At 48.8% G+C, this 26721-nt stretch overlaps 34 non-coding genes across 34 annotated transcripts; all 34 read right to left on the bottom strand.

Annotated features, from left to right (window-relative positions):
* Nucleotides 1-702: 702 nt before the first annotated feature.
* trnar-acg (transfer RNA arginine (anticodon ACG)) lies at nucleotides 703-775 on the bottom strand. The gene has a single exon. It is a non-coding gene; the product is annotated as a tRNA-Arg (tRNA).
* Nucleotides 776-1810: 1035 nt separating this feature from the next.
* On the bottom strand, nucleotides 1811-1883 carry trnar-acg (transfer RNA arginine (anticodon ACG)). Its single transcript has one exon. It is a non-coding gene; the product is annotated as a tRNA-Arg (tRNA).
* A 234-nt stretch (nucleotides 1884-2117) lies between these two features.
* On the bottom strand, nucleotides 2118-2189 carry trnah-gug (transfer RNA histidin (anticodon GUG)). The gene has a single exon. It is a non-coding gene; the product is annotated as a tRNA-His (tRNA).
* Nucleotides 2190-2918: 729 nt separating this feature from the next.
* trnar-acg (transfer RNA arginine (anticodon ACG)) lies at nucleotides 2919-2991 on the bottom strand. Its single transcript has one exon. It is a non-coding gene; the product is annotated as a tRNA-Arg (tRNA).
* A 1024-nt stretch (nucleotides 2992-4015) lies between these two features.
* On the bottom strand, nucleotides 4016-4088 carry trnar-acg (transfer RNA arginine (anticodon ACG)). The gene has a single exon. It is a non-coding gene; the product is annotated as a tRNA-Arg (tRNA).
* Nucleotides 4089-4322: 234 nt separating this feature from the next.
* Nucleotides 4323-4394, bottom strand: trnah-gug (transfer RNA histidin (anticodon GUG)). Its single transcript has one exon. It is a non-coding gene; the product is annotated as a tRNA-His (tRNA).
* Nucleotides 4395-5123: 729 nt separating this feature from the next.
* trnar-acg (transfer RNA arginine (anticodon ACG)) lies at nucleotides 5124-5196 on the bottom strand. The gene has a single exon. It is a non-coding gene; the product is annotated as a tRNA-Arg (tRNA).
* Nucleotides 5197-6231: 1035 nt separating this feature from the next.
* On the bottom strand, nucleotides 6232-6304 carry trnar-acg (transfer RNA arginine (anticodon ACG)). Its single transcript has one exon. It is a non-coding gene; the product is annotated as a tRNA-Arg (tRNA).
* A 234-nt stretch (nucleotides 6305-6538) lies between these two features.
* On the bottom strand, nucleotides 6539-6610 carry trnah-gug (transfer RNA histidin (anticodon GUG)). The gene has a single exon. It is a non-coding gene; the product is annotated as a tRNA-His (tRNA).
* A 729-nt stretch (nucleotides 6611-7339) lies between these two features.
* On the bottom strand, nucleotides 7340-7412 carry trnar-acg (transfer RNA arginine (anticodon ACG)). The gene has a single exon. It is a non-coding gene; the product is annotated as a tRNA-Arg (tRNA).
* Nucleotides 7413-8436: 1024 nt separating this feature from the next.
* Nucleotides 8437-8509, bottom strand: trnar-acg (transfer RNA arginine (anticodon ACG)). Its single transcript has one exon. It is a non-coding gene; the product is annotated as a tRNA-Arg (tRNA).
* Nucleotides 8510-8743: 234 nt separating this feature from the next.
* Nucleotides 8744-8815, bottom strand: trnah-gug (transfer RNA histidin (anticodon GUG)). Its single transcript has one exon. It is a non-coding gene; the product is annotated as a tRNA-His (tRNA).
* A 724-nt stretch (nucleotides 8816-9539) lies between these two features.
* On the bottom strand, nucleotides 9540-9612 carry trnar-acg (transfer RNA arginine (anticodon ACG)). The gene has a single exon. It is a non-coding gene; the product is annotated as a tRNA-Arg (tRNA).
* Nucleotides 9613-10637: 1025 nt separating this feature from the next.
* On the bottom strand, nucleotides 10638-10710 carry trnar-acg (transfer RNA arginine (anticodon ACG)). The gene has a single exon. It is a non-coding gene; the product is annotated as a tRNA-Arg (tRNA).
* Nucleotides 10711-10944: 234 nt separating this feature from the next.
* Nucleotides 10945-11016, bottom strand: trnah-gug (transfer RNA histidin (anticodon GUG)). Its single transcript has one exon. It is a non-coding gene; the product is annotated as a tRNA-His (tRNA).
* A 729-nt stretch (nucleotides 11017-11745) lies between these two features.
* Nucleotides 11746-11818, bottom strand: trnar-acg (transfer RNA arginine (anticodon ACG)). Its single transcript has one exon. It is a non-coding gene; the product is annotated as a tRNA-Arg (tRNA).
* Nucleotides 11819-12842: 1024 nt separating this feature from the next.
* trnar-acg (transfer RNA arginine (anticodon ACG)) lies at nucleotides 12843-12915 on the bottom strand. The gene has a single exon. It is a non-coding gene; the product is annotated as a tRNA-Arg (tRNA).
* Nucleotides 12916-13940: 1025 nt separating this feature from the next.
* Nucleotides 13941-14013, bottom strand: trnar-acg (transfer RNA arginine (anticodon ACG)). The gene has a single exon. It is a non-coding gene; the product is annotated as a tRNA-Arg (tRNA).
* A 234-nt stretch (nucleotides 14014-14247) lies between these two features.
* Nucleotides 14248-14319, bottom strand: trnah-gug (transfer RNA histidin (anticodon GUG)). Its single transcript has one exon. It is a non-coding gene; the product is annotated as a tRNA-His (tRNA).
* A 729-nt stretch (nucleotides 14320-15048) lies between these two features.
* trnar-acg (transfer RNA arginine (anticodon ACG)) lies at nucleotides 15049-15121 on the bottom strand. Its single transcript has one exon. It is a non-coding gene; the product is annotated as a tRNA-Arg (tRNA).
* A 1024-nt stretch (nucleotides 15122-16145) lies between these two features.
* trnar-acg (transfer RNA arginine (anticodon ACG)) lies at nucleotides 16146-16218 on the bottom strand. The gene has a single exon. It is a non-coding gene; the product is annotated as a tRNA-Arg (tRNA).
* Nucleotides 16219-17242: 1024 nt separating this feature from the next.
* On the bottom strand, nucleotides 17243-17315 carry trnar-acg (transfer RNA arginine (anticodon ACG)). Its single transcript has one exon. It is a non-coding gene; the product is annotated as a tRNA-Arg (tRNA).
* A 1025-nt stretch (nucleotides 17316-18340) lies between these two features.
* On the bottom strand, nucleotides 18341-18413 carry trnar-acg (transfer RNA arginine (anticodon ACG)). The gene has a single exon. It is a non-coding gene; the product is annotated as a tRNA-Arg (tRNA).
* Nucleotides 18414-18647: 234 nt separating this feature from the next.
* On the bottom strand, nucleotides 18648-18719 carry trnah-gug (transfer RNA histidin (anticodon GUG)). The gene has a single exon. It is a non-coding gene; the product is annotated as a tRNA-His (tRNA).
* Nucleotides 18720-19448: 729 nt separating this feature from the next.
* trnar-acg (transfer RNA arginine (anticodon ACG)) lies at nucleotides 19449-19521 on the bottom strand. Its single transcript has one exon. It is a non-coding gene; the product is annotated as a tRNA-Arg (tRNA).
* Nucleotides 19522-20546: 1025 nt separating this feature from the next.
* Nucleotides 20547-20619, bottom strand: trnar-acg (transfer RNA arginine (anticodon ACG)). Its single transcript has one exon. It is a non-coding gene; the product is annotated as a tRNA-Arg (tRNA).
* A 1035-nt stretch (nucleotides 20620-21654) lies between these two features.
* Nucleotides 21655-21727, bottom strand: trnar-acg (transfer RNA arginine (anticodon ACG)). The gene has a single exon. It is a non-coding gene; the product is annotated as a tRNA-Arg (tRNA).
* A 1024-nt stretch (nucleotides 21728-22751) lies between these two features.
* trnar-acg (transfer RNA arginine (anticodon ACG)) lies at nucleotides 22752-22824 on the bottom strand. The gene has a single exon. It is a non-coding gene; the product is annotated as a tRNA-Arg (tRNA).
* A 234-nt stretch (nucleotides 22825-23058) lies between these two features.
* Nucleotides 23059-23130, bottom strand: trnah-gug (transfer RNA histidin (anticodon GUG)). The gene has a single exon. It is a non-coding gene; the product is annotated as a tRNA-His (tRNA).
* A 725-nt stretch (nucleotides 23131-23855) lies between these two features.
* trnar-acg (transfer RNA arginine (anticodon ACG)) lies at nucleotides 23856-23928 on the bottom strand. Its single transcript has one exon. It is a non-coding gene; the product is annotated as a tRNA-Arg (tRNA).
* A 1030-nt stretch (nucleotides 23929-24958) lies between these two features.
* trnar-acg (transfer RNA arginine (anticodon ACG)) lies at nucleotides 24959-25031 on the bottom strand. Its single transcript has one exon. It is a non-coding gene; the product is annotated as a tRNA-Arg (tRNA).
* Nucleotides 25032-25265: 234 nt separating this feature from the next.
* trnah-gug (transfer RNA histidin (anticodon GUG)) lies at nucleotides 25266-25337 on the bottom strand. The gene has a single exon. It is a non-coding gene; the product is annotated as a tRNA-His (tRNA).
* Nucleotides 25338-26062: 725 nt separating this feature from the next.
* On the bottom strand, nucleotides 26063-26135 carry trnar-acg (transfer RNA arginine (anticodon ACG)). Its single transcript has one exon. It is a non-coding gene; the product is annotated as a tRNA-Arg (tRNA).
* Nucleotides 26136-26369: 234 nt separating this feature from the next.
* On the bottom strand, nucleotides 26370-26441 carry trnah-gug (transfer RNA histidin (anticodon GUG)). Its single transcript has one exon. It is a non-coding gene; the product is annotated as a tRNA-His (tRNA).
* Nucleotides 26442-26721: the final 280 nt, after the last annotated feature.

Raw genomic sequence — 26721 nt, 5'->3', positions numbered from 1 at the left:
GCTGGTGGCCACGGGTGTTCTGACTTGTGCTGTGCCACATGAATAAACTGCGAACGTAAGTTCCCAGCCTCTCTCCCTTTGTCTAAGCCGTCTCAATTTCCAAACAAGCCATTATCCACCTTGTTTTCTCTGCCACATTTCAAGGGGCGTCACTTTTTAATTTGGTTCTGACAAGATTGTTGAGCGTTTTTCAAGAATGGCGCGGAAGGGCTACTCATTCCCTGCATAGTGTCCTTTTTCGGACACAAATTATGATTATTGCCTTTGTGTCCCCGAAGCAGAACAAGGCCAGTCACTCTCACACTTTCAATGGTCCTAAATCAAGTTCAAATAGGTACTCATCCGCCCCAAAACGGCTTTGAAGTGACTATACTCGCACCAGCTTGTATTGATGGCACGCAGCACATGCATTTTCACTCGTTTGCGTCAAATCCTTGTATGGTCACACCATAGCCAGCTTTTTCTTTTTTCTACCGGTTGAAGAAAAGCATTCCCTTTTCCCAAGCTCTTTCAATACCTGCTGCAGCAAAACGTTCATTCAGGCGCTTCCTTCGTGGTATCTGCGCAACGGTGAGGAATCAAAGTAGGAGCTTTGGTGAAAAAGGCATAAGGCCTGTTCTTTTAGTTTGGCGCGCTACGCTCAACTACTTGACAGACATCTTTCCCTCATCACCCAAATACAGAATTGGTTAAATGGATGCTCGAGCCAGCCAGGAGTCGAACCTGGAATCTTCTGATCCGTAGTCAGACGCGTTATCCATTGCGCCACTGGCCCAAGGTGTTTGCTGCTTGCCATGTCACCGACCCAGGACACTCGCTCGGAGCGAAAGAAGTGACGGGGAAACAGCCGACAGTGGTCTTCCTCTTTCGCAGGTCTACTAACCGAGACTATATATCTAAACGCTCTTTTTAAACAGAGACGAGGGGGAGTAGCTCTGCGCATGGCACTGGTCGCGTATACGCACGGCGCGCAACGTCCCTTGTCTGCACATAGAGACAACGAAAAATGTGCCGTGACCCGGATTCGAACCTGGGTTGCTGCGACCACAACGCAGAGTACTAACCACTATACGATCACGGCTCGTCGCTTCTCGCTGGACACACGAGAGCTGGTGGCCACGGGTGTTCTGACCTGTGCTGTGCCACATGAATAAACTGCGAACGTAAGTTCCCAGCCTCTCTCCCTTTGTCTAAGCCGTCTCAATTTCCAAACAAGCCATTTTCCACCTTGTTTTCTCTGCCACATTTCAAGGGGCGTCACTTTTTAATTTGGTTATGACAAGATTGTGGAGCGTTTTACAAGAATGGCGCGGAAGGGCTACTCATTCCCTGCATAGTGTCCTTTTTCGGACACAAATTATGATTCTTGCCTTTGTGTCCCCGAAGCAGAACAAGGCCAGTCACTCTCACACTTTCAATGGTCCTAAATCAAGTTCAAATAGGTACTCATCCGCCCCAAAACGGCTTTGAAGTGACTATACTCGCACCAGCTTGTATTGATGGCACGCAGCACATGCATTTTCACTCGTTTGCGTCAAATCCTTGTATGGTCACACCATAGCCAGCTTTTTCTTTTTTCTACCGGTTGAAGAAAAGCATTCCCTTTTCCCAAGCTCTTTCAATACCTGCTGCAGCAAAACGTTCATTCAGGCGCTTCCTTCGTGGTATCTGTGCAACGGTGAGGAATCAAAGTAGGAGCTTTGGTGAAAAAGGCATAAGGCCTGTTCTTTTAGTTTGGCGTGCTCCGCTCAACTACTTGACAGACATCTTTCCCTCATCGCCCAAATACAGAATTGGTTAAATGGATGCTCGAGCCAGCCAGGAGTCGAACCTGGAATCTTCTGATCCGTAGTCAGACGCGTTATCCATTGCGCCACTGGCCCAAGGTGTTTGCTTCTTGCCATGTCACCGACCCAGGACACTCGCTCGGAGCGAAAGAAGTGATGGGGAAACAGCCGACAGTGGTCTTCCTCTTTCGCAGGTCTACTAACCGAGACTATATATCTAAACGCTCTTTTTAAACAGAGACGAGGGGGAGTAGCTCTGCGCATGGCACTGGTCGCGTATACGCACGGCGCGCAACGTCCCTTGTCTGCACATAGGGACAACGAAAAATGTGCCGTGACCCGGATTCGAACCGGGGTTGCTGCGACCACAACGCAGAGTACTAACCACTATACGATCACGGCTCGCCGCTTCTCGCTGGACACACGAGAGCCGGTGGCCACGGGTGTTCTATACTGTGCTGTGCCACATGAATAAACTGCGAACGTAAGTTCCCAGCCTCTCTCCCTTTGTCTAAGCCGTCTCAATTTCCAAACAAGCCATTTTCCACCTCGTTATCTATGCCACATTTCAAGGTTTGTCACTTTTTAATTTGGTTATGACAAGATTGTGGAGCGTTTTACAAGAATGGCGCGGAAGGGCTACTCATTCCCTGCATAGTGTCCTTTTTCGGACACAAATTATGATTCTTGCCTTTGTGTCCCCGAAGCAGAACAAGGCCAGTCACTCTCACACTTTCAATGGTCCTAAATCAAGTTCAAATAGGTACTCATCCGCCCCAAAACGGCTTTGAAGTGACTATACTCGCACCAGCTTGTATTGATGGCACGCAGCACATGCATTTTCACTCGTTTGCGTCAAATCCTTGTATGGTCACACCATAGCCAGCTTTTTCTTTTTTCTACCGGTTGAAGAAAAGCATTCCCTTTTCCCAAGCTCTTTCAATACCTGCTGCAGCAAAACGTTCATTCAGGCGCTTCCTTCGTGGTATCTGCGCAACGGTGAGGAATCAAAGTAGGAGCTTTGGTGAAAAAGGCATAAGGCCTGTTCTTTTAGTTTGGCGCGCTACGCTCAACTACTTGACAGACTTTTTTCCCTCATCGCCCAAATACAGAATTGGTTAAATGGATGCTCGAGCCAGCCAGGAGTCGAACCTGGAATCTTCTGATCCGTAGTCAGACGCGTTATCCATTGCGCCACTGGCCCAAGGTGTTTGCTTCTTGCCATGTCACCGACCCAGGACACTCGCTCGGAGCGAAAGAAGTGACGGGGAAACAGCCGACATTGGTCTTCCTCTTTCGCAGGTCTACTAACCGAGACTATATATCTAAACGCTCTTTTTAAACAGAGACGAGGGGGAGTAGCTCTGCGCATGGCACTGGTCGCGTATACGCACGGCGCGCAACGTCCCTTGTCTGCACATAGGGACAACGAAAAATGTGCCGTGACCCGGGGATGCTGCGACCACAACGCAGAGTACTAACCACTATACGATCACGGCTCGCCGCTTCTCGCTGGACACACGAGAGCTGGTGGCCACGGGTGTTCTATACTGTGCTGTGCCACATGAATAAACTGCGAACGTAAGTTCCCAGCCTCTCTCCCTTTGTCTAAGCCGTCTCAATTTCCAAACAAGCCATTTTCCACCTCGTTATCTATGCCACATTTCAAGGTTTGTCACTTTTTAATTTGGTTATGACAAGATTGTGGAGCGTTTTACAAGAATGGCGCGGAAGGGCTACTCATTCCCTGCATAGTGTCCTTTTTCGGACACAAATTATGATTCTTGCCTTTGTGTCCCCGAAGCAGAACAAGGCCAGTCACTCTCACACTTTCAATGGTCCTAAATCAAGTTCAAATAGGTACTCATCCGCCCCAAAACGGCTTTGAAGTGACTATACTCGCACCAGCTTGTATTGATGGCACGCAGCACATGCATTTTCACTTGTTTGCGTCAAATCCTTGTATGGTCACACCATAGCCAGCTTTTTCTTTTTTCTACCGGTTGAAGAAAAGCATTCCCTTTTCCAAAGCTCTTTCAATACCTGCTGCAGCAAAACGTTCATTCAGGCACTTCCTTCGTGGTATCTGCGCAACGGTGAGGAATCAAAGTAGGAGCTTTGGTGAAAAAGGCATTAGGCCTGTTCTTTTAGTTTGGCGCGCTACGCTCAACTACTTGACAGACTTTTTTCCCTCATCGCCCAAATACAGAATTGGTTAAATGGATGCTCGAGCCAGCCAGGAGTTGAACCTGGAATCTTCTGATCCGTAGTCAGACGCGTTATCCATTGCGCCACTGGCCTAAGGTGTTTGCTGCTTGCCATGTCACCGACCCAGGACACTCGCTCGGAGCGAAAGAAGTGACGGGGAAACAGCCGACAGTGGTCTTCCTCTTTCGCAGGTCTACTAACCGAGACTATATATCTAAACGCTCTTTTTAAACAGAGACGAGGGGGAGTAGCTCTGCGCATGGCACTGGTCGCGTATACGCACGGCGCGCAACGTCCCTTGTCTGCACATAGAGACAACGAAATATGTGCCGTGACCCGGATTCGAACCGGGGTTGCTGCGACCACAACGCAGAGTACTAACCACTATACGATCACGGCTCGTCGCTTCTCGCTGGACACACGAGAGCTGGTGGCCACGGGTGTTCTGACTTGTGCTGTGCCACATGAATAAACTGCGAACGTAAGTTCCCAGCCTCTCTCCCTTTGTCTAAGCCGTCTCAATTTCCAAACAAGCCATTATCCACCTTGTTTTCTCTGCCACATTTCAAGGGGCGTCACTTTTTAATTTGGTTCTGACAAGATTGTTGAGCGTTTTTCAAGAATGGCGCGGAAGGGCTACTCATTCCCTGCATAGTGTCCTTTTTCGGACACAAATTATGATTATTGCCTTTGTGTCCCCGAAGCAGAACAAGGCCAGTCACTCTCACACTTTCAATGGTCCTAAATCAAGTTCAAATAGGTACTCATCCGCCCCAAAACGGCTTTGAAGTGACTATACTCGCACCAGCTTGTATTGATGGCACGCAGCACATGCATTTTCACTCGTTTGCGTCAAATCCTTGTATGGTCACACCATAGCCAGCTTTTTCTTTTTTCTACCGGTTGAAGAAAAGCATTCCCTTTTCCCAAGCTCTTTCAATACCTGCTGCAGCAAAACGTTCATTCAGGCGCTTCCTTCGTGGTATCTGCGCAACGGTGAGGAATCAAAGTAGGAGCTTTGGTGAAAAAGGCATAAGGCCTGTTCTTTTAGTTTGGCGCGCTACGCTCAACTACTTGACAGACATCTTTCCCTCATCACCCAAATACAGAATTGGTTAAATGGATGCTCGAGCCAGCCAGGAGTCGAACCTGGAATCTTCTGATCCGTAGTCAGACGCGTTATCCATTGCGCCACTGGCCCAAGGTGTTTGCTGCTTGCCATGTCACCGACCCAGGACACTCGCTCGGAGCGAAAGAAGTGACGGGGAAACAGCCGACAGTGGTCTTCCTCTTTCGCAGGTCTACTAACCGAGACTATATATCTAAACGCTCTTTTTAAACAGAGACGAGGGGGAGTAGCTCTGCGCATGGCACTGGTCGCGTATACGCACGGCGCGCAACGTCCCTTGTCTGCACATAGAGACAACGAAAAATGTGCCGTGACCCGGATTCGAACCTGGGTTGCTGCGACCACAACGCAGAGTACTAACCACTATACGATCACGGCTCGTCGCTTCTCGCTGGACACACGAGAGCTGGTGGCCACGGGTGTTCTGACCTGTGCTGTGCCACATGAATAAACTGCGAACGTAAGTTCCCAGCCTCTCTCCCTTTGTCTAAGCCGTCTCAATTTCCAAACAAGCCATTTTCCACCTTGTTTTCTCTGCCACATTTCAAGGGGCGTCACTTTTTAATTTGGTTATGACAAGATTGTGGAGCGTTTTACAAGAATGGCGCGGAAGGGCTACTCATTCCCTGCATAGTGTCCTTTTTCGGACACAAATTATGATTCTTGCCTTTGTGTCCCCGAAGCAGAACAAGGCCAGTCACTCTCACACTTTCAATGGTCCTAAATCAAGTTCAAATAGGTACTCATCCGCCCCAAAACGGCTTTGAAGTGACTATACTCGCACCAGCTTGTATTGATGGCACGCAGCACATGCATTTTCACTCGTTTGCGTCAAATCCTTGTATGGTCACACCATAGCCAGCTTTTTCTTTTTTCTACCGGTTGAAGAAAAGCATTCCCTTTTCCCAAGCTCTTTCAATACCTGCTGCAGCAAAACGTTCATTCAGGCGCTTCCTTCGTGGTATCTGTGCAACGGTGAGGAATCAAAGTAGGAGCTTTGGTGAAAAAGGCATAAGGCCTGTTCTTTTAGTTTGGCGTGCTCCGCTCAACTACTTGACAGACATCTTTCCCTCATCGCCCAAATACAGAATTGGTTAAATGGATGCTCGAGCCAGCCAGGAGTCGAACCTGGAATCTTCTGATCCGTAGTCAGACGCGTTATCCATTGCGCCACTGGCCCAAGGTGTTTGCTTCTTGCCATGTCACCGACCCAGGACACTCGCTCGGAGCGAAAGAAGTGATGGGGAAACAGCCGACAGTGGTTTTCCTCTTTCGCAGGTCTACTAACCGAGACTATATATCTAAACGCTCTTTTTAAACAGAGACGAGGGGGAGTAGCTCTGCGCATGGCACTGGTCGCGTATACGCACGGCGCGCAACGTCCCTTGTCTGCACATAGGGACAACGAAAAATGTGCCGTGACCCGGATTCGAACCGGGGTTGCTGCAACCACAACGCAGAGTACTAACCACTATACGATCACGGCTCGCCGCTTCTCGCTGGACATACGAGAGCCGGTGGCCACGGGTGTTCTATACTGTGCTGTGCCACATGAATAAACTGCGAACGTAAGTTCCCAGCCTCTCTCCCTTTGTCTAAGCCGTCTCAATTTCCAAACAAGCCATTTTCCACCTCGTTATCTATGCCACATTTCAAGGTTTGTCACTTTTTAATTTGGTTATGACAAGATTGTGGAGCGTTTTACAAGAATGGCGCGGAAGGGCTACTCATTCCCTGCATAGTGTCCTTTTTCGGACACAAATTATGATTCTTGCCTTTGTGTCCCCGAAGCAGAACAAGGCCAGTCACTCTCACACTTTCAATGGTCCTAAATCAAGTTCAAATAGGTACTCATCCGCCCCAAAACGGCTTTGAAGTGACTATACTCGCACCAGCTTGTATTGATGGCACGCAGCACATGCATTTTCACTCGTTTGCGTCAAATCCTTGTATGGTCACACCATAGCCAGCTTTTTCTTTTTTCTACCGGTTGAAGAAAAGCATTCCCTTTTCCCAAGCTCTTTCAATACCTGCTGCAGCAAAACGTTCATTCAGGCGCTTCCTTCGTGGTATCTGCGCAACGGTGAGGAATCAAAGTAGGAGCTTTGGTGAAAAAGGCATAAGGCCTGTTCTTTTAGTTTGGCGCGCTACGCTCAACTACTTGACAGACTTTTTTCCCTCATCGCCCAAATACAGAATTGGTTAAATGGATGCTCGAGCCAGCCAGGAGTCGAACCTGGAATCTTCTGATCCGTAGTCAGACGCGTTATCCATTGCGCCACTGGCCCAAGGTGTTTGCTTCTTGCCATGTCACCGACCCAGGACACTCGCTCGGAGCGAAAGAAGTGACGGGGAAACAGCCGACATTGGTCTTCCTCTTTCGCAGGTCTACTAACCGAGACTATATATCTAAACGCTCTTTTTAAACAGAGACGAGGGGGAGTAGCTCTGCGCATGGCACTGGTCGCGTATACGCACGGCGCGCAACGTCCCTTGTCTGCACATAGGGACAACGAAAAATGTGCCGTGACCCGGGGATGCTGCGACCACAACGCAGAGTACTAACCACTATACGATCACGGCTCGCCGCTTCTCGCTGGACACACGAGAGCTGGTGGCCACGGGTGTTCTATACTGTGCTGTGCCACATGAATAAACTGCGAACGTAAGTTCCCAGCCTCTCTCCCTTTGTCTAAGCCGTCTCAATTTCCAAACAAGCCATTTTCCACCTCGTTATCTATGCCACATTTCAAGGTTTGTCACTTTTTAATTTGGTTATGACAAGATTGTGGAGCGTTTTACAAGAATGGCGCGGAAGGGCTACTCATTCCCTGCATAGTGTCCTTTTTCGGACACAAATTATGATTCTTGCCTTTGTGTCCCCGAAGCAGAACAAGGCCAGTCACTCTCACACTTTCAATGGTCCTAAATCAAGTTCAAATAGGTACTCATCCGCCCCAAAACGGCTTTGAAGTGACTATACTCGCACCAGCTTGTATTGATGGCACGCAGCACATGCATTTTCACTCGTTTGCGTCAAATCCTTGTATGGTCACACCATAGCCAGCTTTTTCTTTTTTCTACCGGTTGAAGAAAAGCATTCCCTTTTCCCAAGCTCTTTCAATACCTGCTGCAGCAAAACGTTCATTCAGGCGCTTCCTTCGTGGTATCTGCGCAACGGTGAGGAATCAAAGTAGGAGCTTTGGTGAAAAAGGCATAAGGCCTGTTCTTTTAGTTTGGCGCGCTACGCTCAACTACTTGACAGACTTTTTTCCCTCATCGCCCAAATACAGAATTGGTTAAATGGATGCTCGAGCCAGCCAGGAGTCGAACCTGGAATCTTCTGATCCGTAGTCAGACGCGTTATCCATTGCGCCACTGGCCCAAGGTGTTTGCTGCTTGCCATGTCACCGACCCAGGACACTCGCTCGGAGCGAAAGAAGTGATGGGGAAACAGCCGACAGTGGTCTTCCTCTTTCGCAGGTCTACTAACCGAGACTATATATCTAAACGCTCTTTTTAAACAGAGACGAGGGGGAGTAGCTCTGCGCATGGCACTGGTCGCGTATACGCACGGCGCGCAACGTCCCTTGTCTGCACATAGGGACAACGAAAAATGTGCCGTGACCCGGATTCAAACCGGGGTTGCTGCGACCACAACGCAGAGTACTAACCACTATACGATCACGGCTCGCCGCTTCTCGCTGGACACATGAGAGCTGGTGGCCACGGGTGTTCTATACTGTGCCACATGAATAAACTGCGAACGTAAGTTCCCAGCCTCTCTCCCTTTGTCTAAGCCGTCTCAATTTCCAAACAAGCCATTTTCCACCTCGTTATCTATGCCACATTTCAAGGTTTGTCACTTTTTAATTTGGTTATGACAAGATTGTGGAGCGTTTTACAAGAATGGCGCGGAAGGGCTACTCATTCCCTGCATAGTGTCCTTTTTCGGACACAAATTATGATTCTTGCCTTTGTGTCCCCGAAGCAGAACAAGGCCAGTCACGCTCACACTTTCAATGGTCCTAAATCAAGTTCAAATAGGTACTCATCCGCCCCAAAACGGCTTTGAAGTGACTATACTCGCACCAGCTTGTATTGATGGCACGCAGCACATGCATTTTCACTCGTTTGCGTCAAATCCTTGTATGGTCACACCATAGCCAGCTTTTTCTTTTTTCTACCGGTTGAAGAAAAGCATTCCCTTTTCCCAAGCTCTTTCAATACCTGCTGCAGCAAAACGTTCATTCAGGCGCTTCCTTCGTGGTATCTGCGCAACGGTGAGGAATCAAAGTAGGAGCTTTGGTGAAAAAGGCATAAGGCCTGTTCTTTTAGTTTGGCGCGCTACGCTCAACTACTTGACAGACTTTTTTCCCTCATCGCCCAAATACAGAATTGGTTAAATGGATGCTCGAGCCAGCCAGGAGTCGAACCTGGAATCTTCTGATCCGTAGTCAGACGCGTTATCCATTGCGCCACTGGCCCAAGGTGTTTGCTTCTTGCCATGTCACCGACCCAGGACACTCGCTCGGAGCGAAAGAAGTGACGGGGAAACAGCCGACATTGGTCTTCCTCTTTCGCAGGTCTACTAACCGAGACTATATATCTAAACGCTCTTTTTAAACAGAGACGAGGGGGAGTAGCTCTGCGCATGGCACTGGTCGCGTATACGCACGGCGCGCAACGTCCCTTGTCTGCACATAGGGACAACGAAAAATGTGCCGTGACCCGGGGATGCTGCGACCACAACGCAGAGTACTAACCACTATACGATCACGGCTCGCCGCTTCTCGCTGGACACACGAGAGCCGGTGGCCACGGGTGTTCTATACTGTGCTGTGCCACATGAATAAACTGCGAACGTAAGTTCCCAGCCTCTCTCCCTTTGTCTAAGCCGTCTCAATTTCCAAACAAGCCATTTTCCACCTCGTTATCTATGCCACATTTCAAGGTTTGTCACTTTTTAATTTGGTTATGACAAGATTGTGGAGCGTTTTACAAGAATGGCGCGGAAGGGCTACTCATTCCCTGCATAGTGTCCTTTTTCGGACACAAATTATGATTCTTGCCTTTGTGTCCCCGAAGCAGAACAAGGCCAGTCACTCTCACACTTTCAATGGTCCTAAATCAAGTTCAAATAGGTACTCATCCGCCCCAAAACGGCTTTGAAGTGACTATACTCGCACCAGCTTGTATTGATGGCACGCAGCACATGCATTTTCACTCGTTTGCGTCAAATCCTTGTATGGTCACACCATAGCCAGCTTTTTCTTTTTTCTACCGGTTTGAAGAAAAGCATTCCCTTTTCCCAAGCTCTTTCAATACCTGCTGCAGCAAAACGTTCATTCAGGCGCTTCCTTCGTGGTATCTGCGCAACGGTGAGGAATCAAAGTAGGAGCTTTGGTGAAAAAGGCATAAGGCCTGTTCTTTTAGTTTGGCGCGCTACGCTCAACTACTTGACAGACTTTTTTCCCTCATCGCCCAAATACAGAATTGGTTAAATGGATGCTCGAGCCAGCCAGGAGTCGAACCTGGAATCTTCTGATCCGTAGTCAGACGCGTTATCCATTGCGCCACTGGCCCAAGGTGTTTGCTTCTTGCCATGTCACCGACCCAGGACACTCGCTCGGAGCGAAAGAAGTGATGGGGAAACAGCCGACAGTGGTCTTCCTCTTTAGCAGGTCTACTAACCGAGACTATATATCTAAACGCTCTTTTTAAACAGAGACGAGGGGGAGTAGCTCTGCGCATGGCACTGGTCGCGTATACGCACGGCGCGCAACGTCCCTTGTCTGCACATAGGGACAACGAAAAATGTGCCGTGACCCGGATTCGAACCGGGGTTGCTGCGACCACAACGCAGAGTACTAACCACTATACGATCACGGCTCGCCGCTTCTCGCTGGACACACGAGAACCGGTGGCCACGGGTGTTCTATACTGTGCTGTGCCACATGAATAAACTGCGAACGTAAGTTCCCAGCCTCTCTCCCTTTGTCTAAGCCGTCTCAATTTCCAAACAAGCCATTTTCCACCTCGTTATCTATGCCACATTTCAAGGTTTGTCACTTTTTAATTTGGTTATGACAAGATTGTGGAGCGTTTTACAAGAATGGCGCGGAAGGGCTACTCATTCCCTGCATAGTGTCCTTTTTCGGACACAAATTATGATTCTTGCCTTTGTGTCCCCGAAGCAGAACAAGGCCAGTCACTCTCACACTTTCAATGGTCCTAAATCAAGTTCAAATAGGTACTCATCCGCCCCAAAACGGCTTTGAAGTGACTATACTCGCACCAGCTTGTATTGATGGCACGCAGCACATGCATTTTCACTCGTTTGCGTCAAATCCTTGTATGGTCACACCATAGCCAGCTTTTTCTTTTTTCTACCGGTTGAAGAAAAGCATTCCCTTTTCCCAAGCTCTTTCAATACCTGCTGCAGCAAAACGTTCATTCAGGCGCTTCCTTCGTGGTATCTGCGCAACGGTGAGGAATCAAAGTAGGAGCTTTGGTGAAAAAGGCATAAGGCCTGTTCTTTTAGTTTGGCGCGCTACGCTCAACTACTTGACAGACTTTTTTCCCTCATCGCCCAAATACAGAATTGGTTAAATGGATGCTCGAGCCAGCCAGGAGTCGAACCTGGAATCTTCTGATCCGTAGTCAGACGCGTTATCCATTGCGCCACTGGCCCAAGGTGTTTGCTTCTTGCCATGTCACCGACCCAGGACACTCGCTCGGAGCGAAAGAAGTGACAGGGAAACAGCCGACATTGGTCTTCCTCTTTCGCAGGTCTACTAACCGAGACTATATATCTAAACGCTCTTTTTAAACAGAGACGAGGGGGAGTAGCTCTGCGCATGGCACTGGTCGCGTATACGCACGGCGCGCAACGTCCCTTGTCTGCACATAGGGACAACGAAAAATGTGCCGTGACCCGGGGATGCTGCGACCACAACGCAGAGTACTAACCACTATACGATCACGGCTCGCCGCTTCTCGCTGGACACACGAGAGCCGGTGGCCACGGGTGTTCTATACTGTGCTGTGCCACATGAATAAACTGCGAACGTAAGTTCCCAGCCTCTCTCCCTTTGTCTAAGCCGTCTCAATTTCCAAACAAGCCATTTTCCACCTCGTTATCTATGCCACATTTCAAGGTTTGTCACTTTTTAATTTGGTTATGACAAGATTGTGGAGCGTTTTACAAGAATGGCGCGGAAGGGCTACTCATTCCCTGCATAGTGTCCTTTTTCGGACACAAATTATGATTCTTGCCTTTGTGTCCCCGAAGCAGAACAAGGCCAGTCACGCTCACACTTTCAATGGTCCTAAATCAAGTTCAAATAGGTACTCATCCGCCCCAAAACGGCTTTGAAGTGACTATACTCGCACCAGCTTGTATTGATGGCACGCAGCACATGCATTTTCACTCGTTTGCGTCAAATCCTTGTATGGTCACACCATAGCCAGCTTTTTCTTTTTTCTACCGGTTGAAGAAAAGCATTCCCTTTTCCCAAGCTCTTTCAATACCTGCTGCAGCAAAACGTTCATTCAGGCGCTTCCTTCGTGGTATCTGCGCAACGGTGAGGAATCAAAGTAGGAGCTTTGGTGAAAAAGGCATAAGGCCTGTTCTTTTAGTTTGGCGCGCTACGCTCAACTACTTGACAGACTTTTTTCCCTCATCGCCCAAATACAGAATTGGTTAAATGGATGCTCGAGCCAGCCAGGAGTCGAACCTGGAATCTTCTGATCCGTAGTCAGACGCGTTATCCATTGCGCCACTGGCCCAAGGTGTTTGCTTCTTGCCATGTCACCGACCCAGGACACTCGCTCGGAGCGAAAGAAGTGACGGGGAAACAGCCGACATTGGTCTTCCTCTTTCGCAGGTCTACTAACCGAGACTATATATCTAAACGCTCTTTTTAAACAGAGACGAGGGGGAGTAGCTCTGCGCATGGCACTGGTCGCGTATACGCACGGCGCGCAACGTCCCTTGTCTGCACATAGGGACAACGAAAAATGTGCCGTGACCCGGGGATGCTGCGACCACAACGCAGAGTACTAACCACTATACGATCACGGCTCGCCGCTTCTCGCTGGACACACGAGAGCCGGTGGCCACGGGTGTTCTATACTGTGCTGTGCCACATGAATAAACTGCGAACGTAAGTTCCCAGCCTCTCTCCCTTTGTCTAAGCCGTCTCAATTTCCAAACAAGCCATTTTCCACCTCGTTATCTATGCCACATTTCAAGGTTTGTCACTTTTTAATTTGGTTATGACAAGATTGTGGAGCGTTTTACAAGAATGGCGCGGAAGGGCTACTCATTCCCTGCATAGTGTCCTTTTTCGGACACAAATTATGATTCTTGCCTTTGTGTCCCCGAAGCAGAACAAGGCCAGTCACTCTCACACTTTCAATGGTCCTAAATCAAGTTCAAATAGGTACTCATCCGCCCCAAAACGGCTTTGAAGTGACTATACTCGCACCAGCTTGTTTTGATGGCACGCAGCACATGCATTTTCACTCGTTTGCGTCAAATCCTTGTATGGTCACACCATAGCCAGCTTTTTCTTTTTTCTACCGGTTTGAAGAAAAGCATTCCCTTTTCCCAAGCTCTTTCAATACCTGCTGCAGCAAAACGTTCATTCAGGCGCTTCCTTCGTGGTATCTGCGCAACGGTGAGGAATCAAAGTAGGAGCTTTGGTGAAAAAGGCATAAGGCCTGTTCTTTTAGTTTGGCGCGCTACGCTCAACTACTTGACAGACTTTTTTCCCTCATCGCCCAAATACAGAATTGGTTAAATGGATGCTCGAGCCAGCCAGGAGTCGAACCTGGAATCTTCTGATCCGTAGTCAGACGCGTTATCCATTGCGCCACTGGCCCAAGGTGTTTGCTTCTTGCCATGTCACCGACCCAGGACACTCGCTCGGAGCGAAAGAAGTGATGGGGAAACAGCCGACAGTGGTCTTCCTCTTTAGCAGGTCTACTAACCGAGACTATATATCTAAACGCTCTTTTTAAACAGAGACGAGGGGGAGTAGCTCTGCGCATGGCACTGGTCGCGTATACGCACGGCGCGCAACGTCCCTTGTCTGCACATAGGGACAACGAAAAATGTGCCGTGACCCGGATTCGAACCGGGGTTGCTGCGACCACAACGCAGAGTACTAACCACTATACGATCACGGCTCGCCGCTTCTCGCTGGACACACGAGAACCGGTGGCCACGGGTGTTCTATACTGTGCTGTGCCACATGAATAAACTGCGAACGTAAGTTCCCAGCCTCTCTCCCTTTGTCTAAGCCGTCTCAATTTCCAAACAAGCCATTTTCCACCTCGTTATCTATGCCACATTTCAAGGTTTGTCACTTTTTAATTTGGTTATGACAAGATTGTGGAGCGTTTTACAAGAATGGCGCGGAAGGGCTACTCATTCCCTGCATAGTGTCCTTTTTCGGACACAAATTATGATTCTTGCCTTTGTGTCCCCGAAGCAGAACAAGGCCAGTCACGCTCACACTTTCAATGGTCCTAAATCAAGTTCAAATAGGTACTCATCCGCCCCAAAACGGCTTTGAAGTGACTATACTCGCACCAGCTTGTATTGATGGCACGCAGCACATGCATTTTCACTCGTTTGCGTCAAATCCTTGTATGGTCACACCATAGCCAGCTTTTTCTTTTTTCTACCGGTTGAAGAAAAGCATTCCCTTTTCCCAAGCTCTTTCAATACCTGCTGCAGCAAAACGTTCATTCAGGCGCTTCCTTCGTGGTATCTGCGCAACGGTGAGGAATCAAAGTAGGAGCTTTGGTGAAAAAGGCATAAGGCCTGTTCTTTTAGTTTGGCGCGCTACGCTCAACTACTTGACAGACTTTTTTCCCTCATCGCCCAAATACAGAATTGGTTAAATGGATGCTCGAGCCAGCCAGGAGTCGAACCTGGAATCTTCTGATCCGTAGTCAGACGCGTTATCCATTGCGCCACTGGCCCAAGGTGTTTGCTTCTTGCCATGTCACCGACCCAGGACACTCGCTCGGAGCGAAAGAAGTGACGGGGAAACAGCCGACATTGGTCTTCCTCTTTCGCAGGTCTACTAACCGAGACTATATATCTAAACGCTCTTTTTAAACAGAGACGAGGGGGAGTAGCTCTGCGCATGGCACTGGTCGCGTATACGCACGGCGCGCAACGTCCCTTGTCTGCACATAGGGACAACGAAAAATGTGCCGTGACCCGGGGATGCTGCGACCACAACGCAGAGTACTAACCACTATACGATCACGGCTCGCCGCTTCTCGCTGGACACACGAGAGCTGGTGGCCACGGGTGTTCTATACTGTGCTGTGCCACATGAATAAACTGCGAACGTAAGTTCCCAGCCTCTCTCCCTTTGTCTAAGCCGTCTCAATTTCCAAACAAGCCATTTTCCACCTCGTTATCTATGCCACATTTCAAGGTTTGTCACTTTTTAATTTGGTTATGACAAGATTGTGGAGCGTTTTACAAGAATGGCGCGGAAGGGCTACTCATTCCCTGCATAGTGTCCTTTTTCGGACACAAATTATGATTCTTGCCTTTGTGTCCCCGAAGCAGAACAAGGCCAGTCACTCTCACACTTTCAATGGTCCTAAATCAAGTTCAAATAGGTACTCATCCGCCCCAAAACGGCTTTGAAGTGACTATACTCGCACCAGCTTGTATTGATGGCACGCAGCACATGCATTTTCACTCGTTTGCGTCAAATCCTTGTATGGTCACACCATAGCCAGCTTTTTCTTTTTTCTACCGGTTGAAGAAAAGCATTCCCTTTTCCCAAGCTCTTTCAATACCTGCTGCAGCAAAACGTTCATTCAGGCGCTTCCTTCGTGGTATCTGCGCAACGGTGAGGAATCAAAGTAGGAGCTTTGGTGAAAAAGGCATAAGGCCTGTTCTTTTAGTTTGGCGCGCTACGCTCAACTACTTGACAGACTTTTTTCCCTCATCGCCCAAATACAGAATTGGTTAAATGGATGCTCGAGCCAGCCAGGAGTCGAACCTGGAATCTTCTGATCCGTAGTCAGACGCGTTATCCATTGCGCCACTGGCCCAAGGTGTTTGCTTCTTGCCATGTCACCGACCCAGGACACTCGCTCGGAGCGAAAGAAGTGACAGGGAAACAGCCGACATTGGTCTTCCTCTTTCGCAGGTCTACTAACCGAGACTATATATCTAAACGCTCTTTTTAAACAGAGACGAGGGGGAGTAGCTCTGCGCATGGCACTGGTCGCGTATACGCACGGCGCGCAACGTCCCTTGTCTGCACATAGGGACAACGAAAAATGTGCCGTGACCCGGGGATGCTGCGACCACAACGCAGAGTACTAACCACTATACGATCACGGCTCGCCGCTTCTCGCTGGACACACGAGAGCCGGTGGCCACGGGTGTTCTATACTGTGCTGTGCCACATGAATAAACTGCGAACGTAAGTTCCCAGCCTCTCTCCCTTTGTCTAAGCCGTCTCAATTTCCAAACAAGCCATTTTCCACCTCGTTATCTATGCCACATTTCAAGGTTTGTCACTTTTTAATTTGGTTATGACAAGATTGTGGAGCGTTTTACAAGAATGGCGCGGAAGGGCTACTCATTCCCTGCATAGTGTCCTTTTTCGGACACAAATTATGATTCTTGCCTTTGTGTCCCCGAAGCAGAACAAGGCCAGTCACGCTCACACTTTCAATGGTCCTAAATCAAGTTCAAATAGGTACTCATCCGCCCCAAAACGGCTTTGAAGTGACTATACTCGCACCAGCTTGTATTGATGGCACGCAGCACATGCATTTTCACTCGTTTGCGTCAAATCCTTGTATGGTCACACCATAGCCAGCTTTTTCTTTTTTCTACCGGTTGAAGAAAAGCATTCCCTTTTCCCAAGCTCTTTCAATACCTGCTGCAGCAAAACGTTCATTCAGGCGCTTCCTTCGTGGTATCTGCGCAACGGTGAGGAATCAAAGTAGGAGCTTTGGTGAAAAAGGCATAAGGCCTGTTCTTTTAGTTTGGCGCGCTACGCTCAACTACTTGACAGACTTTTTTCCCTCATCGCCCAAATACAGAATTGGTTAAATGGATGCTCGAGCCAGCCAGGAGTCGAACCTGGAATCTTCTGATCCGTAGTCAGACGCGTTATCCATTGCGCCACTGGCCCAAGGTGTTTGCTTCTTGCCATGTCACCGACCCAGGACACTCGCTCGGAGCGAAAGAAGTGACGGGGAAACAGCCGACATTGGTCTTCCTCTTTCGCAGGTCTACTAACCGAGACTATATATCTAAACGCTCTTTTTAAACAGAGACGAGGGGGAGTAGCTCTGCGCATGGCACTGGTCGCGTATACGCACGGCGCGCAACGTCCCTTGTCTGCACATAGGGACAACGAAAAATGTGCCGTGACCCGGGGATGCTGCGACCACAACGCAGAGTACTAACCACTATACGATCACGGCTCGCCGCTTCTCGCTGGACACACGAGAGCCGGTGGCCACGGGTGTTCTATACTGTGCTGTGCCACATGAATAAACTGCGAACGTAAGTTCCCAGCCTCTCTCCCTTTGTCTAAGCCGTCTCAATTTCCAAACAAGCCATTTTCCACCTCGTTATCTATGCCACATTTCAAGGTTTGTCACTTTTTAATTTGGTTATGACAAGATTGTGGAGCGTTTTACAAGAATGGCGCGGAAGGGCTACTCATTCCCTGCATAGTGTCCTTTTTCGGACACAAATTATGATTCTTGCCTTTGTGTCCCCGAAGCAGAACAAGGCCAGTCACTCTCACACTTTCAATGGTCCTAAATCAAGTTCAAATAGGTACTCATCCGCCCCAAAACGGCTTTGAAGTGACTATACTCGCACCAGCTTGTTTTGATGGCACGCAGCACATGCATTTTCACTCGTTTGCGTCAAATCCTTGTATGGTCACACCATAGCCAGCTTTTTCTTTTTTCTACCGGTTTGAAGAAAAGCATTCCCTTTTCCCAAGCTCTTTCAATACCTGCTGCAGCAAAACGTTCATTCAGGCGCTTCCTTCGTGGTATCTGCGCAACGGTGAGGAATCAAAGTAGGAGCTTTGGTGAAAAAGGCATAAGGCCTGTTCTTTTAGTTTGGCGCGCTACGCTCAACTACTTGACAGACTTTTTTCCCTCATCGCCCAAATACAGAATTGGTTAAATGGATGCTCGAGCCAGCCAGGAGTCGAACCTGGAATCTTCTGATCCGTAGTCAGACGCGTTATCCATTGCGCCACTGGCCCAAGGTGTTTGCTTCTTGCCATGTCACCGACCCAGGACACTCGCTCGGAGCGAAAGAAGTGATGGGGAAACAGCCGACAGTGGTCTTCCTCTTTAGCAGGTCTACTAACCGAGACTATATATCTAAACGCTCTTTTTAAACAGAGACGAGGGGGAGTAGCTCTGCGCATGGCACTGGTCGCGTATACGCACGGCGCGCAACGTCCCTTGTCTGCACATAGGGACAACGAAAAATGTGCCGTGACCCGGATTCGAACCGGGGTTGCTGCGACCACAACGCAGAGTACTAACCACTATACGATCACGGCTCGCCGCTTCTCGCTGGACACATGAGAACCGGTGGCCACGGGTGTTCTATACTGTGCTGTGCCACATGAATAAACTGCGAACGTAAGTTCCCAGCCTCTCTCCCTTTGTCTAAGCCGTCTCAATTTCCAAACAAGCCATTTTCCACCTCGTTATCTATGCCACATTTCAAGGTTTGTCACTTTTTAATTTGGTTATGACAAGATTGTGGAGCGTTTTACAAGAATGGCGCGGAAGGGCTACTCATTCCCTGCATAGTGTCCTTTTTCGGACACAAATTATGATTCTTGCCTTTGTGTCCCCGAAGCAGAACAAGGCCAGTCACGCTCACACTTTCAATGGTCCTAAATCAAGTTCAAATAGGTACTCATCCGCCCCAAAACGGCTTTGAAGTGACTATACTCGCACCAGCTTGTATTGATGGCACGCAGCACATGCATTTTCACTCGTTTGCGTCAAATCCTTGTATGGTCACACCATAGCCAGCTTTTTCTTTTTTCTACCGGTTGAAGAAAAGCATTCCCTTTTCCCAAGCTCTTTCAATACCTGCTGCAGCAAAACGTTCATTCAGGCGCTTCCTTCGTGGTATCTGCGCAACGGTGAGGAATCAAAGTAGGAGCTTTGGTGAAAAAGGCATAAGGCCTGTTCTTTTAGTTTGGCGCGCTACGCTCAACTACTTGACAGACTTTTTTCCCTCATCGCCCAAATACAGAATTGGTTAAATGGATGCTCGAGCCAGCCAGGAGTCGAACCTGGAATCTTCTGATCCGTAGTCAGACGCGTTATCCATTGCGCCACTGGCCCAAGGTGTTTGCTTCTTGCCATGTCACCGACCCAGGACACTCGCTCGGAGCGAAAGAAGTGACGGGGAAACAGCCGACATTGGTCTTCCTCTTTCGCAGGTCTACTAACCGAGACTATATATCTAAACGCTCTTTTTAAACAGAGACGAGGGGGAGTAGCTCTGCGCATGGCACTGGTCGCGTATACGCACGGCGCGCAACGTCCCTTGTCTGCACATAGGGACAACGAAAAATGTGCCGTGACCCGGGGATGCTGCGACCACAACGCAGAGTACTAACCACTATACGATCACGGCTCGCCGCTTCTCGCTGGACACACGAGAGCTGGTGGCCACGGGTGTTCTATACTGTGCTGTGCCACATGAATAAACTGCGAACGTAAGTTCCCAGCCTCTCTCCCTTTGTCTAAGCCGTCTCAATTTCCAAACAAGCCATTTTCCACCTCGTTATCTATGCCACATTTCAAGGTTTGTCACTTTTTAATTTGGTTATGACAAGATTGTGGAGCGTTTTACAAGAATGGCGCGGAAGGGCTACTCATTCCCTGCATAGTGTCCTTTTTCGGACACAAATTATGATTCTTGCCTTTGTGTCCCCGAAGCAGAACAAGGCCAGTCACTCTCACACTTTCAATGGTCCTAAATCAAGTTCAAATAGGTACTCATCCGCCCCAAAACGGCTTTGAAGTGACTATACTCGCACCAGCTTGTATTGATGGCACGCAGCACATGCATTTTCACTCGTTTGCGTCAAATCCTTGTATGGTCACACCATAGCCAGCTTTTTCTTTTTTCTACCGGTTTGAAGAAAAGCATTCCCTTTTCCCAAGCTCTTTCAATACCTGCTGCAGCAAAACGTTCATTCAGGCGCTTCCTTCGTGGTATCTGCGCAACGGTGAGGAATCAAAGTAGGAGCTTTGGTGAAAAAGGCATAAGGCCTGTTCTTTTAGTTTGGCGCGCTACGCTCAACTACTTGACAGACTTTTTTCCCTCATCGCCCAAATACAGAATTGGTTAAATGGATGCTCGAGCCAGCCAGGAGTCGAACCTGGAATCTTCTGATCCGTAGTCAGACGCGTTATCCATTGCGCCACTGGCCCAAGGTGTTTGCTTCTTGCCATGTCACCGACCCAGGACACTCGCTCGGAGCGAAAGAAGTGATGGGGAAACAGCCGACAGTGGTCTTCCTCTTTAGCAGGTCTACTAACCGAGACTATATATCTAAACGCTCTTTTTAAACAGAGACGAGGGGGAGTAGCTCTGCGCATGGCACTGGTCGCGTATACGCACGGCGCGCAACGTCCCTTGTCTGCACATAGGGACAACGAAAAATGTGCCGTGACCCGGATTCAAACCGGGGTTGCTGCGACCACAACGCAGAGTACTAACCACTATACAATCACGGCTCGCCGTTTCTCGCTGGACACACGAGAACCGGTGGCCACGGGTGTTCTATACTGTGCTGTGCCACATGAATAAACTGCGAACGTAAGTTCCCAGCCTCTCTCCCTTTGTCTAAGCCGTCTCAATTTCCAAACAAGCCATTTTCCACCTCGTTATCTATGCCACATTTCAAGGTTTGTCACTTTTTAATTTGGTTATGACAAGATTGTGGAGCGTTTTACAAGAATGGCGCGGAAGGGCTACTCATTCCCTGCATAGTGTCCTTTTTCGGACACAAATTATGATTCTTGCCTTTGTGTCCCCGAAGCAGAACAAGGCCAGTCACGCTCACACTTTCAATGGTCCTAAATCAAGTTCAAATAGGTACTCATCCGCCCCAAAACGGCTTTGAAGTGACTATACTCGCACCAGCTTGTATTGATGGCACGCAGCACATGCATTTTCACTCGTTTGCGTCAAATCCTTGTATGGTCACACCATAGCCAGCTTTTTCTTTTTTCTACCGGTTGAAGAAAAGCATTCCCTTTTCCCAAGCTCTTTCAATACCTGCTGCAGCAAAACGTTCATTCAGGCGCTTCCTTCGTGGTATCTGCGCAACGGTGAGGAATCAAAGTAGGAGCTTTGGTGAAAAAGGCATAAGGCCTGTTCTTTTAGTTTGGCGCGCTACGCTCAACTACTTGACAGACTTTTTTCCCTCATCGCCCAAATACAGAATTGGTTAAATGGATGCTCGAGCCAGCCAGGAGTCGAACCTGGAATCTTCTGATCCGTAGTCAGACGCGTTATCCATTGCGCCACTGGCCCAAGGTGTTTGCTTCTTGCCATGTCACCGACCCAGGACACTCGCTCGGAGCGAAAGAAGTGACGGGGAAACAGCCGACATTGGTCTTCCTCTTTCGCAGGTCTACTAACCGAGACTATATATCTAAACGCTCTTTTTAAACAGAGACGAGGGGGAGTAGCTCTGCGCATGGCACTGGTCGCGTATACGCACGGCGCGCAACGTCCCTTGTCTGCACATAGGGACAACGAAAAATGTGCCGTGACCCGGGGATGCTGCGACCACAACGCAGAGTACTAACCACTATACGATCACGGCTCGCCGCTTCTCGCTGGACACACGAGAGCCGGTGGCCACGGGTGTTCTATACTGTGCTGTGCCACATGAATAAACTGCGAACGTAAGTTCCCAGCCTCTCTCCCTTTGTCTAAGCCGTCTCAATTTCCAAACAAGCCATTTTCCACCTCGTTATCTATGCCACATTTCAAGGTTTGTCACTTTTTAATTTGGTTATGACAAGATTGTGGAGCGTTTTACAAGAATGTCGCGGAAGGGCTACTCATTCCCTGCATAGTGTCCTTTTTCGGACACAAATTATGATTCTTGCCTTTGTGTCCCCGAAGCAGAACAAGGCCAGTCACTCTCACACTTTCAATGGTCCTAAATCAAGTTCAAATAGGTACTCATCCGCCCCAAAACGGCTTTGAAGTGACTATACTCGCACCAGCTTGTATTGATGGCACGCAGCACATGCATTTTCACTCGTTTGCGTCAAATCCTTGTATGGTCACACCATAGCCAGCTTTTTCTTTTTTCTACCGGTTGAAGAAAAGCATTCCCTTTTCCCAAGCTCTTTCAATACCTGCTGCAGCAAAACGTTCATTCAGGCGCTTCCTTCGTGGTATCTGCGCAACGGTGAGGAATCAAAGTAGGAGCTTTGGTGAAAAAGGCATAAGGCCTGTTCTTTTAGTTTGGCGCGCTACGCTCAACTACTTGACAGACTTTTTTCCCTCATCGCCCAAATACAGAATTGGTTAAATGGATGCTCGAGCCAGCCAGGAGTCGAACCTGGAATCTTCTGATCCGTAGTCAGACGCGTTATCCATTGCGCCACTGGCCCAAGGTGTTTGCTTCTTGCCATGTCACCGACCCAGGACACTCGCTCGGAGCGAAAGAAGTGATGGGGAAACAGCCGACAGTGGTCTTCCTCTTTCGCAGGTCTACTAACCGAGACTATATATCTAAACGCTCTTTTTAAACAGAGACGAGGGGGAGTAGCTCTGCGCATGGCACTGGTCGCGTATACGCACGGCGCGCAACGTCCCTTGTCTGCACATAGGGACAACGAAAAATGTGCCGTGACCCGGATTCGAACCGGGGTTGCTGCGACCACAACGCAGAGTACTAACCACTATACGATCACGGCTCGCCGCTTCTCGCTGGACACATGAGAGCTGGTGGCCACGGGTGTTCTATACTGTGCCACATGAATAAACTGCGAACGTAAGTTCCCAGCCTCTCTCCCTTTGTATAAGCCGTCTCAATTTCCAAACAAGCCATTTTCCACCTCGTTATCTATGCCACATTTCAAGGTTTGTCACTTTTTAATTTGGTTATGACAAGATTGTGGAGCGTTTTACAAGAATGGCGCGGAAGGGCTACTCATTCCCTGCATAGTGTCCTTTTTCGGACACAAATTATGATTCTTGCCTTTGTGTCCCCGAAGCAGAACAAGGCCAGTCACTCTCACACTTTCAATGGTCCTAAATCAAGTTCAAATAGGTACTCATCCGCCCCAAAACGGCTTTGAAGTGACTATACTTGCACCAGCTTGTATTGATGGCACGCAGCACATGCATTTTCACTCGTTTGCGTCAAATCCTTGTATGGTCACACCATAGCCAGCTTTTTCTTTTTTCTACCGGTTTGAAGAAAAGCATTCCCTTTTCCCAAGCTCTTTCAATACCTGCTGCAGCAAAACGTTCATTCAGGCGCTTCCTTCGTGGTATCTGCGCAACGGTGAGGAATCAAAGTAGGAGCTTTGGTGAAAAAGGCATAAGGCCTGTTCTTTTAGTTTGGCGCGCTACGCTCAACTACTTGACAGACTTTTTTCCCTCATCGCCCAAATACAGAATTGGTTAAATGGATGCTCGAGCCAGCTAGGAGTCGAACCTGGAACCTTCTGATCCGTAGTCAGACGCGTTATCCATTGCGCCACTGGCCCAAGGTGTTTGCTTGTTGCCATGTCACCGACCCAGGACACTCGCTCGGAGCGAAAGAAGTGATGGGGAAACAGCCGACAGTGGTCTTCCTCTTTCGCAGGTCTACTAACCGAGACTATATATCTAAACGCTCTTTTTAAACAGAGACGAGGGGGAGTAGCTCTGCGCATGGCACTGGTCGCGTATACGCACGGCGCGCAACGTCCCTTGTCTGCACATAGGGACAACAAAAAATGTGCCGCGACCCAGATTCGAACCGGGGTTGCTGCGACCACAACGCAGAGTACTAACCACTATACGATCACGGCTCGCCGCTTCTCGCTGGACACATGAGAGCTGGTGGCCACGGGTGTTCTATACTGTGCCACATGAATAAACTGCGAACGTAAGTTCCCAGCCTCTCTCCCTTTGTCTAAGCCGTCTCAATTTCCAAACAAGCCATTTTCCACCTCGTTATCTATGCCACATTTCAAGGTTTGTCACTTTTTAATTTGGTTATGACAAGATTGTGGAGCGTTTTACAAGAATGGCGCGGAAGGGCTACTCATTCCCTGCATAGTGTCCTTTTTCGGACACAAATTATGATTCTTGCCTTTGTGTCCCCGAAGCAGAACAAGGCCAGTCACTCTCACACTTTCAATGGTCCTAAATCAAGTTCAAATAGGTACTCATCCGCCCCAAAACGGCTTTGAAGTGACTATACTCGCACCAGCTTGTATTGATGGCACGCAGCACATGCATTTTCACTCGTTTGCGTCAAATCCTTGTATGGTCACACCATAGCCAGCTTTTTCTTTTTTCTACCGGTTGAAGAAAAGCATTCCCTTTTCCCAAGCTCTTTCAATACCTGCTGCAGCAAAACGTTCATTCAGGCGCTTCCTTCGTGGTATCTGCGCAACGGTGAGGAATCAAAGTAGGAGCTTTGGTGAAAAAGGCATAAGGCCTGTTCTTTTAGTTTGGCGCGCTACGCTCAACTACTTGACAGACTTTTTTCCCTCATCGCCCAAATACAGAATTGGTTAAATGGATGCTCGAGCCAGCCAGGAGTCGAACCTGGAATCTTCTGATCCGTAGTCAGACGCGTTATCCATTGCGCCACTGGCCCAAGGTGTTTGCTTCTTGCCATGTCACCGACCCAGGACACTCGCTCGGAGCGAAAGAAGTGATGGGGAAACAGCCGACAGTGGTCTTCCTCTTTCGCAGGTCTACTAACCGAGACTATATATCTAAACGCTCTTTTTAAACAGAGACGAGGGGGAGTAGCTCTGCGCATGGCACTGGTCGCGTATACGCACGGCGCGCAACGTCCCTTGTCTGCACATAGGGACAACGAAAAATGTGCCGTGACCCGGATTCGAACCGGGGTTGCTGCGACCACAACGCAGAGTACTAACCACTATACGATCACGGCTCGCCGCTTCTCGCTGGACACATGAGAGCTGGTGGCCACGGGTGTTCTATACTGTGCCACATGAATAAACTGCGAACGTAAGTTCCCAGCCTCTCTCCCTTTGTATAAGCCGTCTCAATTTCCAAACAAGCCATTTTCCACCTCGTTATCTATGCCACATTTCAAGGTTTGTCACTTTTTAATTTGGTTATGACAAGATTGTGGAGCGTTTTACAAGAATGGCGCGGAAGGGCTACTCATTCCCTGCATAGTGTCCTTTTTCGGACACAAATTATGATTCTTGCCTTTGTGTCCCCGAAGCAGAACAAGGCCAGTCACTCTCACACTTTCAATGGTCCTAAATCAAGTTCAAATAGGTACTCATCCGCCCCAAAACGGCTTTGAAGTGACTATACTTGCACCAGCTTGTATTGATGGCACGCAGCACATGCATTTTCACTCGTTTGCGTCAAATCCTTGTATGGTCACACCATAGCCAGCTTTTTCTTTTTTCTACCGGTTTGAAGAAAAGCATTCCCTTTTCCCAAGCTCTTTCAATACCTGCTGCAGCAAAACGTTCATTCAGGCGCTTCCTTCGTGGTATCTGCGCAACGGTGAGGAATCAAAGTAGGAGCTTTGGTGAAAAAGGCATAAGGCCTGTTCTTTTAGTTTGGCGCGCTACGCTCAACTACTTGACAGACTTTTTTCCCTCATCGCCCAAATACAGAATTGGTTAAATGGATGCTCGAGCCAGCTAGGAGTCGAACCTGGAACCTTCTGATCCGTAGTCAGACGCGTTATCCATTGCGCCACTGGCCCAAGGTGTTTGCTGCTTGCCATGTCACCGACCCAGGACACTCGCTCGGAGCGAAAGAAGTGACGGGGAAACAGCCGACAGTGGTCTTCCTCTTTCGCAGGTCTACTAACCGAGACTATATATCTAAACGCTCTTTTTAAACAGAGACGAGGGAGAGTAGCTCTGCGCATGGCACTGGTCGCGTAAACGCACGGCGCGCAACGTCCCTTGTCTGCACATAGGGACAACGAAAAATGTGCCGTGACCCGGATTCGAACCGGGGTTGCTGCGACCACAACGCAGAGTACTAACCACTATACGATCACGGCTCGCCGCTTCTCGCTGGACACACGAGAGCCGGTGGCCACGGGTGTTCTATACTGTGCTGTGCCACATGAATAAACTGCGAACGTAAGTTCCCAGCCTCTCTCCCTTTGTCTAAGCCGTCTCAATTTCCAAACAAGCCATTTTCCACCTCGTTATCTATGCCACATTTCAAGGTTTGTCACTTTTTAATTTGGTTATGACAAGATTGTGGAGCGTTTTACAAGAATGTCGCGGAAGGGCTACTCATTCCCTGCATAGTGTCCTTTTTCGGACACAAATTAT

This window comes from Osmerus mordax, chromosome 19 (genome assembly GCF_038355195.1).
Source record: "Osmerus mordax isolate fOsmMor3 chromosome 19, fOsmMor3.pri, whole genome shotgun sequence".
NCBI lineage: Eukaryota > Metazoa > Chordata > Actinopteri > Osmeriformes > Osmeridae > Osmerus > Osmerus mordax.
Note: the sequence above shows the minus strand (reverse complement) of the source record. Positions and strands in the feature narration are given on the sequence as shown.